The sequence below is a fragment of the Erinaceus europaeus genome, chromosome 17, assembly GCF_950295315.1.
Source record: "Erinaceus europaeus chromosome 17, mEriEur2.1, whole genome shotgun sequence".
NCBI lineage: Eukaryota > Metazoa > Chordata > Mammalia > Eulipotyphla > Erinaceidae > Erinaceus > Erinaceus europaeus.
The window spans coordinates 11,189,694-11,204,482 of record NC_080178.1 but is presented as its reverse complement, the minus strand read 5'-3'; positions in this window follow the sequence as shown (position 1 = coordinate 11,204,482).

Genomic DNA, 14,789 nt, shown 5'->3' with positions numbered 1-14,789 from the left:
TACTCTCTGCCATAATCCAGTTTTCCAGTCCTGTCCGCAACTCTGATACCATCTTTCCAGACAATATTTTCTTTCTTTTTTTTATTTCTTTATTGGGGAATTAATGTTTTACATAAAACCGTAAATACAATAGTTTGTACATGCATAACATTTCCCAGTTTTCCATATAACAGTACAACCCCCACTGTCATCTTTTTTGGACCTGTATTCTCCACCCACACACCCACCAACCCCGGAGTCTTTTACTTTGGTGCAATACGCCATCCAGTTCAGGTTCCACTTTTGTTTTCTCTTCTGATCTTTTTTAAAAAATATTTATTTATTTATTTATTTATTTATTCCCTTTTGTTGCCCTTGTTGTTTTATTGTTGTAGTTGTTATTGGTGTCATCGTTGTTGGATAGGATAGAGAGAAATGGAGAGAGGAGGGGAAGACAGAGAGGGGGAGAGAAAGATAGACACCCGCAGACCTGCTTTACCATATGTGAAGCAACTCCTTTGCAGGTGGGGAGCTGGGAGCTCGAACCAGGATCCTTAAGCTGGTCCTTGTGCTTTGCGCCATGTGTGCTTAACCCGCTGCACTACCGCCCGACTCCCCTGATCTTGTTTTTCAGCTTCTGCCTGAGAGTGAGATCATCCCAGATTCACCCCTTCTGTTTCTGACTTATTTCACTCAACATGAGTTTTTCAAGGTCCATCCAAGATCGCCTGAAAACAGAGAAGTCACCATTTTTTATAGTTGAGTAGTATTCCATTGTGTATATATACCACAACTTGCTCAGCCACTCATCTGTTGTTGGACACCTGGGTTGCTTCCAGGTTTTGGCTATTACAAATTGTGCTGCCAAAAACATATGTGTACACAGATCTTTTTGGATGGGTGTGTTGGGTTCCTTAGGATCTATCCCCAGGAGAGGAATTGCAGGATCATAGGATCATAGGTTAGGTCCATTTCTAGCCTTCTGAGAGTTCTCCAGACTGCTCTCCACAGAGGTTGGACCAATTTACATTCCCACCAGCAATGCAGGAGGGTTCCTTTGACCCCACAACCTCTCCAGCATTTGCTGCTGTTACCTTTTCTGATGTATGACATTCTCACAGGAGTGAAGTGGTATCTCATTATTGTCTTTATTTGCATTTCTCTGACAATCAGAGACTTAGAGCATTTTTTCATGTGTTTCTCGGCCTTTTGGATCTCTTCTGTGGTAAATATTCTGTCCATGTCCTCCCTCCATTTTTGGATAGGGTTATTTGTTGTTTTGTTGTTGAGATTTGCAAGTTCTTTATATATTCTGGTTATTAGCATCTTGTCTGATGTATGGCATGTAAAGATCTCCTCCCATTCTGTGAGGGATCTCTTGGTTTGGGTAGTGGTTTCTTTTGCTGTGAGGAAGATTTTTAATTTGATGTAGTCCCATCAGTTTATACTTGCCTTAGTCTTCTTTGTAATTGGATTCGTTTCATTGAAGATGTCTTTAAAATTTATGCGGAAAAGAGTTCTGTCAATATTTTCTTCTAAGTATCTGATAGTTTGTGGTCTAACATCCAAGTCCTTGATCCACTTGGAATTTACTTTTGTATTTGGTGAAATATAATGGTTCAATTTCATTCTTCTGCATGTTTCAACCCATTTTTTCCAATACCATTTGTTGAAGAGACTCTGCTTTCCCCATTTAATAGTCTAGGCACCTTTGTCAAAGATTAGATGTGTATAGGTGTGGGGGCTTACTTCTGGGCTCTCAATTCTATTCCACTGGTCAGTGTGTCTATTCATGTTCCAGTACCAAGCAGTTTTGATGACAATGGCCCTATAATACAATTTGAGATCTGGGAGTGTGATGCCTCCAGTTCTGTTCTTTCTTCTCAAGATCATTTTGGAAATTCTAGGTCTTTTCTGGTTCCAGATAAACATTTGTAGCATTTGTTCTATTCTCCTAAAAAATGTGTTTGGGATCTTGCTGGAGATAGCATTAAATATGTAGTATTTTCATGGGTAGTATATTCATTTTGATGATGTTAATTCTTCCAACCCATGAACATGGAATATCTTTCCACTTCTTTTTGTCTTTTTCTATTTCCTTGAGTAATGACTCATAATTTTCAGTATACAAGTCTTTCACTTCTTTGGCTAGGTTTATTCCTAGATATTTTATTGTTTTTGTTACTATAGTAAAAGGAATTGATTTCAACTTCTTCTAACTTAGTGTTTACACAGAGGAATGCCACTGACTTTTGAATGTTAGTTTTGTAGCCTGACACCTTACTGTATTGCCTGATGATTTCCAAAAGCTTCTTGCTGGATTCCTTAGGTTTTCCTATGTATACTGTCATGCCATCTACAGATAGGGAGAGTTTGACTTCTTCTCTTCCAATCTGTATGCCTTTAATTCCTTGCTCCTGCCTGATTGCTATGGCAAGAACTTCCAACACTATGTTGAATAGTAATGGTGATAGTGGGCATCCCTGTCTAGTACCTGATCTGAGTGGAAATGCTTCCAGTTTTTCACCATTGAGTATGATGTTGGCTGTAGGTTTGCTATATACAGACTCCACTCTCTTCAGGAATTTTCCATCTATTCCCATTTTTGTAGTGTTTTGATCATAAAGGGGTGTTGTATTTTGTCAAAGGCTTTCTCTGCATCTATTGATATGACCATGTGGTTTTTGGTCTTGCTTTTATTGATGTGGTGGATCATGTTGATTTATTTATATATATTAAAACAACCCTCCATGCCTGGGATAAATCACACTTGGTCATGATGAACAATCTTTTTAATATACTGCTGTATCCAGTTGGCTAGAGTTTTGTTCAATATTTTAGCATCTATGTTCATCTGTAGTTTTCTTTTTTGGTTGTGTCCCTTTCTGCTTTTGGTATCAGAGTGATGTTGGCTTCATAGAAGCTGGCAGGGAGTATTCCAGTGTTCTCAATCTTCTGGAAGACTTTTAAAAGTAGAGGTATTAGTTCTTGTTGGAAGGTTTTGTAGAATTCATTTGTAAAACCATCTGGTCCAGGACTTTTATTTTTGGGAAGATTTTTGATAACTGTTTCAATTTCATTAGCTGTGATGGCCTGTTCATGTAATCTAGTTCCTCTTTACTTATTTTTTGACGTTCGTAGGTATCTAGGAAATCGTTCATTTCTTCCAGATTCTCTAGCTTGGTGGCATATAGTTGTTCATAGAAGTCTCACATGATGGGAGTTGGGCGGTGGCGCAGTGGGTTAAGCGCACATGGCGCAAAGCGCAGGGACCGGCGTAAGGTTCCCGGTTCGAGCCCCCGGCTCCTCACCTGCAGGGGAGTCGCTTCACGGGCGGCGAAGCAGGTCTGCAGGTGTCTATCTTTCTCTCCCCTCTCTCTCTGTCTTCCCCTCCTCTCTCCATTTCTCTCTGTCCTATCCTACCCAACAACAAAGTAACGTCAACAATGGCAATAATAACCGCAACGAAGCTGCAACAACTAGGGCAACAAAAAAGGGGGAAAATGGCCTCCAGGAGCGGTGGATTCATGGTGCAGGCACCGAGCCCGGCAATAACCCTGGAGGAAAAAAAAAAAAAAGAAGTCTCACATGATATGTTGAATTTCTGTGGTGTCTGTTGTGATATCTCCTATTTCATTTACAATCCGATTTATTTGGTTCTTCTCCCTTTTGTGTTTTGTGAGTCTGGCTAAAGGTTTGTCGATTTTGTTCACTCTTTCAAAGAACCAACATTTACTTTCATTGATCTTTTATATGGTTTTCTTATTTTCAATGTTATTTATTTCTGCTCTGACTTTAATTATTTCTGTCCTTCTGGTTGCTGTAGGACTCCTTTATTCTTCTTCTTCTAGGTCTTTTAAGATGTGCAATCAAGCTGCTTATTTGTGCTTTTTCTTGTTTCCTAATGTGTGCTTGTATGGCTATGAACTTCCCTCTCAGTACTGCCTTAGCTGTGTCCCAAATATTCTGATAGTTTTTGTCTTCATTTTCACTGAACTCTTGAAACATTTTGATTTCTTCCTTTATTTCCTCTTTGACCCAGTAGTTGTCATGTAGTGTACTGTTGAGCTTCCACATTTTGGAACTATTACTAATCTTTTGTTGACTGTTAAGAGTTAATTTAATTCCACTGTGGTCTGAGAAGACGCTTGGGATGATTTCAATGCTCTTCAATTTACTGATGTTGTCTTTGTGGCGTAACATATGGTCTATCTTTGAGAATGATCCATGTAGACTTGAGTACAATATGTATTCCGGTTTATTGAGGTGCATGACTCTGGAAATGTCCAATAGTTTTTGTTTATCTATCTCCTCATTTAGCTCCCTCATGTCTTTATTGATTTTTCTGCCTGGATGATCTGACAAGTTGAGAGAGTGGAGTGTAGAAGTCCCCTACTATTACTGTGTTGCTGTTAAGATACTGTTGTAGCTCTTTCAGTAGATGTTTGACGTATTTAGATGGCTTCTCATTGGGTGCATAGATGTTAATAATTGTTAAGTCCTCTTGATTGACTGATCCTCTGAGCATTAAGTAATGTCCATCCCTATATTTAAAATTTTTTTTTATTTTAAAGTCTATCATGTCAGATATGACAGTAGTTCTTCCTGCTCTTTTTTGGGTCATTGGCTTGTGTGATAATTTTTCATCCTTTCACTTTGAGTCTGTGTTTGTCTTGTTGAATTAGGTGTTGAATAGACAGAATATTGTAGGGTTGTGTTTTCTGATCCATCTTCCTACTCTGTGCCTTTTAATAGGTAAATTCAGGCCATTGACATTTATTGATATCAAAGGCTAAAGATATTTTAATGCCATTATTGTAGATTTTTAGAGTGTCCTGATGGGTGGCATATTTATGGTGGTCTGACTGTTTATAGGAGAACTTTCAGAACTTTCTTCAGGGCAGGCCTGGTGATAGTTGATTCTTTCAACTGTTGCTTGTCTGAGAAAGTTTTTATGCCTCCATCTAGTCTGAATGACAGCCTAGCAGGATACAGTGTTCTTGGTTGAAAGCCTTTTTCATTGAGTACTCAATAGATATCTTGCCATTCTCTTTTGGCCTGTAGTGTTTGTGTGGAGAAGTCTGCCGCTAATCTTATGTGTTTTCTTCTCTAGGTGACTTTTTTTTTTCTCTTGCAGCCTCCAGGATCCTTTCTTTATCCTTATTCCTTTCCATTCTAAATAGGATATGTCTTGGTGTCTTTAAGTCTGGGTTAATTCTGTTTGGGACCCTCTGGGTTTCTTGAGCCTTTATGTCTTTGATGTTGTCTAGACTAGGGAAGTTTTCAGCTATTATGGCCTGAAGAATGCTTTCTTCCCCTCCATCTCTCTCTTCCTCTGGTAAGCCAATAATGCATATATCATTTCTTTTGAAGACATCCCATAGGTCTCTGTTGTTGTATTCAGTATCTCTTAATCTCTTTTTGAGATGTCTTACTTCTTTTTCAGTTGTCTCTAATTCATCCTCGATCTTGATAATTCTGTCTTCAGCCTCATTGATTCTATTCTTTCTCCCCTGTACTGTTTTCTGGAGTTCATCTATTTTGTTACCCTGTTCTGATACTGCTGTTGATTGTTCAGCTAGTTGTGTTCTTAGCTCAGCTATTTCAGCTTTCAGCTCTCTGTTAACCTTGAGATAATTAGTTTTTCCTTCCAGAGTCTCATTTGTTGTTTCTGCATTTCTGATGACAATTCTTTCAAACTTTTTACTCACTCCTGTGATTATTTCCTCAGCTAGTGTTTGGATGTTGACCTCATTATTTTGTGCTTCACCCTTTGGGGGGCTTTTAGCTGGACTCTTCCCGGTTCATTTCTGTAATATTTCTTCTTGTTCATTTAACCATTCTATATAGTATGTCTTGAGGTCCCTCTCTCAGTACTTTTCAAATTACTGATCACTCTTGCCTGGATTGACTTGTTTCTAAGTAAGGTACTTAAAGGGTTCACATTTGTGGAAATTGACAGTTGTCTCAGTGTTATTTTAATCCCTGAGTTGGAGCACAGTGGCTTAAAAGCCTCTTTTGTGCCTTTTCTTCCCTGTAGGCTATGGGAGCCTGAGGGCTTTTAAACTATAAGTAGGCTTCTTAACTTAATCATTGACTCCTGACCAAGAGATAAAGCAGGGTGTGGCAGATTATCCAGTGTTTATGCAAAGAGATTTTCACAGCCCCACCACTATGCCAGGGAGGTATAGGTCTTCTCCTGAGTTTCCTGATTAGTTCTCTGTCCTGTGGTGTCAGCACAGGGCCTCCCTGCTACTGCTCCAGATTCTGAGGGCGGTAGCCATGAAGGCTCCAGATTCTGAGGGTGGTAGCCATGGAGACTCACAGTTGCATTTGTTGAGTTTAGGGGAGTCCTCTCCTCCCTTTAGCTGTCTTTTTGTTGGTGAAGCAGACTGGAGGTGGTGTCCGAGCTGGTAAACTGATGGACTGTTACCAGCCACTTAATCTCTCCCTAACCTCCTCTCTGTTGGAGAGCCATAAATATTTACACTCACTGGTGATTTGGTGGGTACCTGAATCTTTCTAGTCCTGTCTTGTGGTCCCATATGATCTCCTAGTTGACCCAGTAGAGTAGAGGAGACAGACACAGCTGCTGCTGCTCCATAGCCCTGCCTCCTGAACTGATAAGCAAGTTTAATGAACAAATAGCCTTAAGTATCCTGAACAAAGAACTAACTCACTTAAGATCCAGACAATAAGCTTAGCTGACTGAAAAGCAAAACAGTGCTCTGTGAATTTAAAATGCTAGGAGAGGAAAGGTTTAGGGAAAATGAAGCACTTCTCTCTTCTTATTAAACAATTTGTTCTGCTTTATATCTTAATGCTTTCAGCTACCAAATTGCAGATGCCACCATGATGTCATTCTCACTTCCCTGGGCAGACAACGTGATAAGCAAGTTCAGGAATACAATTTAAATGATGAGGTGGAAAAGACCACTGGGCATCAGTATTGTTTGCTTCACTTTGTTTTCCAACTTTAGCTATGAATAAGGATTTTATGTACCAATATGTCCTGGAATATCACTCAAGGCTGACAAATGCAGGTGCCACTCTTCCTAATAAGAGTTGAGTTTATGTCTAAGGAATGCTGAAGGGAAAATGTCTGCGGAATGAAGGCCAGGTGCTAACAATTGTTCTTGAGTAACCTGTCAGTCAACAAGGTGAACAGAAGGATAGCCCATCCTAACTTCAGGGTACTTGTTAGTTGTGGGGGCAGTGTGTGTGGCTAACTCAGCTGACAGAACACAGGGCTTGTATACCTGAGGCTCCTGGTTTTAGTCCCTGATGTTGCTTGTGCTACAGTTGTGCTTTTTTTTCTGTCTTCCTCCTGATCCTGTGAAATTTTCACTCTTTGTCTCATAGTAAATAAACTTAATCTATCTATTTTTAAAGGGTCTATTAAGACATGGGTTGGTCTGGGAGGTAGTGCAGTGCATAAAGTGTTCAACTCTTGAGCATGAGGTCCCAAGTTCTATCCCTGACAGCACATGTACCAGAGTGATGTCTGGTTCTTTCTCTCTCTCCTCCTATCTTCTTCATGAATAAATAAATAAAATCTTTAAAAAAAGATTTTAAAAAAAGATGGAATAGTTCATCTTATATATATAAAAAAAAAAAAGACATGGGGAGTTTGCATTTCTGACAAATGCAGAGGTGGCTCCAGTGTGACACTTCATGTGGTGAAAATGAACACAAATTCTCCATAATCATCCTAGGAGGAAAGAAGCTCCCATTTCTTGAGTAAGATTGTCTTTTTTTCTGGGAAAAAGGTGAGGAGAAGAGGTCAAATAACCTGAGGACTTGGAGAAGAACCAGGAAATAATTGAGTTAGTTCTTTCTTTAGAATCCTTAAGGATATTTATTCATTAAATTTGCTTATCACCTTGTGGGCAAAACCACTACCAGTTGTTAATAACTGTCAAAGATCCAGACAAGAAGCTCAACTGACTGAAAATCAAAGTGGAGATTAAGTTACCAGAGCACCAGCCCAGGACATTAAGTTTCATTATTGCCTTATTTCTTTTCCTTTCTTTTTACTTGTATTGGAGGGTTAATGGTTTATAGTGTAGATGCTAAAATATGGGTAACATTTCTTATCTTACCATGATAGGTGTCTGCAAAACACTTTTTTTTAACCCTCAGCCAAGATCTTCTTCTAGTTTCTTGTTTCTATTGCTAGAACTGAAGTCTGAGTTCTGCATCGCAGAGATCTTGCCAGCTATCTTTAGCCCTGTCTCCTCTCCATGCAATTGCACCCAGATATTTTTCCCCACCTGCCTTGTGTTTCAAGTGTGACTGTCCTCTGTGTTCCCTCTGGGGCAGGAGATGGTAGTTTCTTTTTTTCTTCCTTCCTTCCTTCCTTCCTTCCTTCCTCTTCTTTCCTTCCTTTATTTCCTTCCTTTCTTTCCTTTTTTCTTTCTTTCTCTCTCTCTTTCTTACTTTCTTTTTAGTATTTTTTTCCTAATGAGTCCCAAAGTAAGACCTCCTTGTGTTCCATCATAGATAAAGGGAGCATATATATATATATATGTATGATGATTATGTTTTCCTTTTAGATTGATTCTTTGATCAATATATAGTGCTCATCTCTATTTTCAACTTCTTTGACTGAAAGTCTATTTGATTTGTTATTAGAATAGCTGTTCCTGCCTCTTTGTCTGAATTATTGGCTTGAGAAATCTTGTCCCAGCCCTTTTCACCCTAAACTTCCGTTTGTCTTTCTTTTTGATGTGGTTCTTGGAAACGTAGAATAGTTGGATCTTGCTTGTTTTTTCAGAAATAATGGTTCTGTGTATGGTAATATAAAACTGAGTCCAGAACCTGTAAAAGCTCTTTTTCCTGAACTAACTCTCTCTCTCCTCCTGCACATCTGGGATGATGCTATCTCCCCAGAAAGGTTTTTACTGCCCACCGGTCTAGTGTTGTCTCAACTTTTGCTAATAAACAGAAGAAGCAAAGGGAGTAGGATAACTAGTAGAATCATGAATAACACAGAATGAAAGTACTTGGAACTAAAACTACTAGGACACTTACAAAGAGAAACTGCTACAGAAAATTCTGGAACAAATCAAGCAGTATTGAATGCTTCCTTCATTTTCTCCCTAAGGCAGACAAAGAAGTGACTTGGACATCACAGGATGATTACACAGTGGCAAGAGTTGGGAAACAAGGTGAAGGGAACTTTCCCTCATAGAATCCTGGTTCCCCAGTGAACTCTTTCAGGCCATGAACTAACTCCCTTTCAGCTCACAGATTATAGGGTGACAGTGAGCCATGCATCAGGTGTTCAAGAGTGCCAGCAGGCGTTCTGCTGCTACCCAGAGCTCCAGGAGATCACACATCCCACACCCCAAACACCAGGGCATAATTCACAGAGACTCAATGGTGCAAAAGTAGACACTAAATTAAAGTTACCATTTTAACCAAGAAAAGAGTTAATGGAACTAAAGTCAGTTCTGAAGCCACTTTTCCAGCACTTTGTATAAATAAACATCCTTTGTTGACAGAATTAGTTGGATTCAGTTTGATATTTGAAATAGAAAATGAGGTGATCTTCTTCTTGATCCCATGACTGATAATTTCCTCATTTTGACTCATAATTTTTAGAACTTACTCTATTGACATACACTTAATAGAGAACCTTGTTGTTTTTATCATTCAAGCTCCATTTTCCCATCATATTACTGATGAGCAAACTTATTGAGGGTAGCTGGACAGAGATGCCATTAGGACATTTCAGTAACTGGAGTTGGTTATGCTAGGTGAAGTAAGTAAAGAGATGAAAGACAACTACCCAACAAAACAATGTTTTTGCTCATATGTAGAATCTAAAGATCAGATATACATGAAAAAAAGAAAGAAAGAGCAAATGAACTTAAAAAGTAAATAGAAGCAGTCATACTTTTTGTAAGACTTGTGAGAATATGGTGTTTATTTATGGGAAGTGGGAGGGTAAAGACACAAAACTTTGGCAGTGGTTGTGGTGTGGAACCACACAATGAAATCTTACAGTCTTGTAACCCACTATTAGTAATTCGGGATGCATTGGATCGACCTTCCCGTGGTGCATCCCGTGAGTACCCATTCATTGGGGAAACTGACGATCCTTCCTAGCCGACTGAATCCACATGGATCCCAGTCACTTTCAAAGCCATTAACTGGCTACAGAAGAAGGGCAAACGCTAGAAGAAGAAGAAGTAGTTCATAAAAAATATTTTAAAAGGACATTCTGATGCTGAGCATGAACCCAGGTTTTCTAGACCTCGTGTTGGTTCTTCTCCACTGTTCAACAATTACATAATTTATATTTTGAAATATATAAATAGCAGTTCAACACCAGAACAAACCTTAGAATGCTGTTAGGCTTGTAATGGTAGTGGCCCTGAATATATGGAATAATTTAAGAACAGTTGATTTCTTTCAAGGATTAAATGTTTACTTCAGGAAAAAGTTTAATGGCTCTGTTGATTTTGATTCCTTTCCTGTCTATGAACAAAGTTACATGATTTTATAAATCAAGATTTATAATGTCTATTCAACTCTACTTTAACATGCTTTATGGATTTCATTATTTTTTAAATTAATTTTTATGTTTTTTTATTTATAAAAAGGAAACATTGACAAAACCATAGCATAAGAGGGGTACAATTCCACACAATTCCCACCACCAGAACTCCGTATCCCATTCCCTCCCCTGATAGCTTTCCTATTTTTTTAAAATATTTATTTTTCCTTTTGTTTTCCTTGTTTTTCATTGTTGTTGTAGTTATTATTGTTGTTACTGATGTCATCATTGTTAGATAGGACAGAGAGAAATGGAGAGAGGAGGAAAAGACAGAGAGGGGGAAAGAAAGATAGACACCTGCAGACCTGCTTCACTACCTGTGAAGCAACAACCCTACAGGTGGGTTGTTGCTGGGTGCTCAAACCAGGATCCTTATGCCACCGGTCCTTGCCCTTTGTGCCATGTGTGCTTAACCCGCTGCGCTACCGCCTGACTCCCAGCTTTCCAGTTCTTTAACCCTCTGGGAGTATGGACCCAAGGTCATTGTGGGATGCAGAAGGTGGGAGGTCCAGCTTCTTTAATGGCTGAACATGGGTATTGACAGGTCGATCCATACTCCCAACCTGTCTCTCTCTTTCCCTAGTGGAGCAGAGCTCTGGGGAGGTAGGGCTCCAGGACACATTGATGGGGCCGTCTGCCCAGGGAAGTCCAGTTGGCATCACGGTAGCATCTGGAACCTGGTGGCTGAAAAGAGAGTTAACATACAAAGCCAAACAAATTGTTGACCAATCACGAACCTAAAGGTGGGAATAGTGCAGATGAAGAGTTGGGGGGGGTCCTCCCTTTTGTAGACAGCTAGTAGGCATATTTTAGTTATATTCCAAAGGGCCTATGGCTATACTAGTTTTTGTTTTCATTTTTCCCGTGAGCCTGAAATCTGATATGCAGGTGGATCCTAGTTATTGTCTGGGGAGATGATATCATGGCTGGAAAAAAGGACCAAAAAGCTGGATCAGGGAAGAGAGTAGCTCCCTAATATGGGAAAGGTGTATAAATATTGTTGACTGTAAGCTCCATCATTAATGTGATCTGCGGCCCATAATTAGCTTAGGACCCTATGTGACCTCTGCATCCTTGTAGATCTGAGCTCACATTCTGTGGTCATGAGTAGGAACATTCCAAGCTGCCCCAATATCGACACCATCATAGAGTATATTGTCCATCCTAACAAAGTGATATTTCAAAGTTAACTCAATTGCCAAATAATGTGATTATAGCAATAACTACCTATTGTCTTCTTAAACCCTAAGACAGCAGGAACCTCCCACTTCCTTTTTAGCCCCAGTCCTGGAACCTCTAGGGTGGGGCTCACTTTCCTGCATGCTTCTCTCAATTGATACCAAATGATATTGCATTTGCTGATCCCAACCTAATCAACACAATGAGTACCACCTCAGCATGCTTCACTTCAGACTATGTCCAGAGACGTCAGGCATGGAATGTTAACCCTTCTGCCTCATTACTCGGGTGAGACCTTTCCTTTCATGGGATTCTCTAATTCCATTCCAGGTAATTCACTTCCCAACAAAGTCCCAAAACCTAGATATAGACCAGGTCCCATGAGATAGAGCATATGTTCACATGTATCCATAAATTAGGGCAAAATATATACCTGAAAGCAGAAGTACACAATAGTCTACAGTGAGTCAATATAAGTTGATAATGAAATAATGTCTACTTTGACTTAGATACCCTCCTCACCTACTTCCTACTACACTTCCCTCACTCACTCTAAAGCTAACCTTATCAAAGCAAGGACTGCAAAAGCTGAATAAGGGCAAGAGACTGGCATACTTTAACGATGACTCTTTAGTCACTATCAGGCCATTCCATCAGCTGGGGCCCTATTTGGGGAGTCCTGAGATTCCCAAACAGACTTGATGGGCCTAGACCTTGAATAAATCCCTCTCTCCATTGTTACCGGTCATTTCTATCAGGAACAACACAATAGACCCCTTTTGTGGGCCCCCATAGGACCTTGCCCTCAACTATTTTAAAAAGATTTTTATATATGAAAAGGAAACACTGACAAAAACCATAGGATAAAAGGAGTACAACTCTACATAACTCCCACCACCAGAACTCTGTATCCCATTCCCTCCCCTGATAACTTTCCAGTTCTTTAACCCTCTGGGAGTATGGACCCAAGGTCATTGTGGGATGCAGAAGGTGGAAGCTCTGGCTTCTGTAATCGCTTCCCCACTAAACATGGGCATTGACAGGTTAATCCATACTCCCAGCCTGCCTTTCTCTTTCCCTAGTGGGGCGGGGTTCTAGGGAATTGGAGCTCCAGGACACATCGGTGGGATTGTCTGTCCAGGGAAGTCCAGTTGGTATCATGGTAGCATCTGGAACCTGGGAGCTGAAAAGAGAGTTAACATAAAGCCAAACAAGTTGTTGACTAATCATGAACCTATAGGCTGAAGTAGTGCAGATGAAGGATCTCCATTCTGTAGATATGTGTCTAGTAGGCACATATTTGGTTATATTCCAAAGGGCCTGTGTCTATACTAGTTTTTTTTTTTTCCCCCTGAGCCTGAAATCTGATATGCAGGTGGATCCTAGTTATTGTCTGGGGAGATGTTGTCATGGCTGGAAAAAGGACCAGAAAGCTGGATCAGGGGAGAGTAGCTCCCAAATATGGGAAAGGTATATAAATATTGTTGAGTGTAGACCTCATCGATTTGATTTGATCTGGGGCCCATATTCAGCTTAGGAGTCTATGTGACCTCTGCATCCCTGTAGATCTGAGCTCATATTCTGTGGTTATCAGTACGAACATTCCAAGTTGCCCCAATATCAAGACCCATCTTCCTCAGGTAGTAGATAGAGTATGTTGTCCAGCTCCCTTCAGAGGATGGAACATTCTATAACATTGTTGGTCCAAGTTGAGAGCAAGGTCCTATGGGGGTCCTCAGAGGGGTCTGTTTTGCTGTTCCTGATATAGATGACCAGTAACAATGGAGAGAGGGATTTATTTGAGGTCTAGGCCCATCATGTCTGTTTAGGAACCGCAGGACTCCCTGACCAGAGATGTCTGACATGGAATGTCACCCCTTCAGCCTCATTACTCGGGTGAGACCTTTCCTTTCATAGGATTCTCTAATTCCATTCCAGGTGGTTCACTTCCCAACAAAGTCCAAAAACCTAGACATAGACCAGGTCCCATGAGATAGAGCATATGTTCACATGTATCTGTAAATTAGGGCAAAATATATACCTGAAAGCACACAATAGTCTACAGTGAGTCAGTATAAGTTGATAATGAAATAATGTCTACTTTGACTTAGATATCCTCTTCACCTATTTCATATTATACTTCCCTCACTTACACCCAAGCTATCCTTATCAAAGCAAGGACTGCAAAAGCTGAATAAAAGCAAGAGACTGGCATACTTTAATGATGACTCTTTAGTCACTATCAGGCCACCTCATCAGCTGCTGCCCTAGCCCAACCTATTTCTATCTTTTTCTAGTGGGGTACGACTCTGGAGAAGTGGAGTTCCAACTTCATTGGTGCTCTGGAGACATGGGGTTCCAACTTCATTGGTGAGGTCATCTGTCCAGGGAAGCCAATTTGACAATATGGTAGCATCTGCAACTTGGTGGCTGAATAACATTAAGATATAAAGCAGAACAAATAGTTTAATAATTGAATAAATTATTTGTTATTTAAACTATTTAAATTATTTGTAATTAACATGTTACTTATTTAATTAAACAAATTGTATACATCTTTAATTAAATTAAACACTTGTTTAATAAGTAAATATTAACCAAGTTGTTTAATAAACTGAAAGGTACGAGATTAGCAGAAGATATGGGGCTGTCATGTAGGAAGAAGCTAGGAAGTTTATTTTAGGTATATTCTAAGGGGCCATGAATTTAATAATTTTTACCTGACTGAACAGTTAACATGCAGGTGGGTTAAGAGTATTGTCTGGAGAGATGGTGTCAGAGTTGGAAATAGGACTAGAAGCTGGATTAGGGCTGTGTAGCTCCCAAATATGGAAAAAGTATATAAATAACGTTAACTATAAACTCCATTGATCTGGCCTAGGGCCCATAACTATTCTTAGCACAGGAGCCTGTGTAACCTCTGCATCCCTGTCAGTCTGAGCTCGTATTCCATGGTCATTGCTAGGAACATTCTAGGTTTCATTTATTTCAGAATAAGTCTTCTTCAAATGGCAGAAAATATTGACCCAGCCTCTCTTTGGCCCTTGTGGCAATTTCTACCACTGTT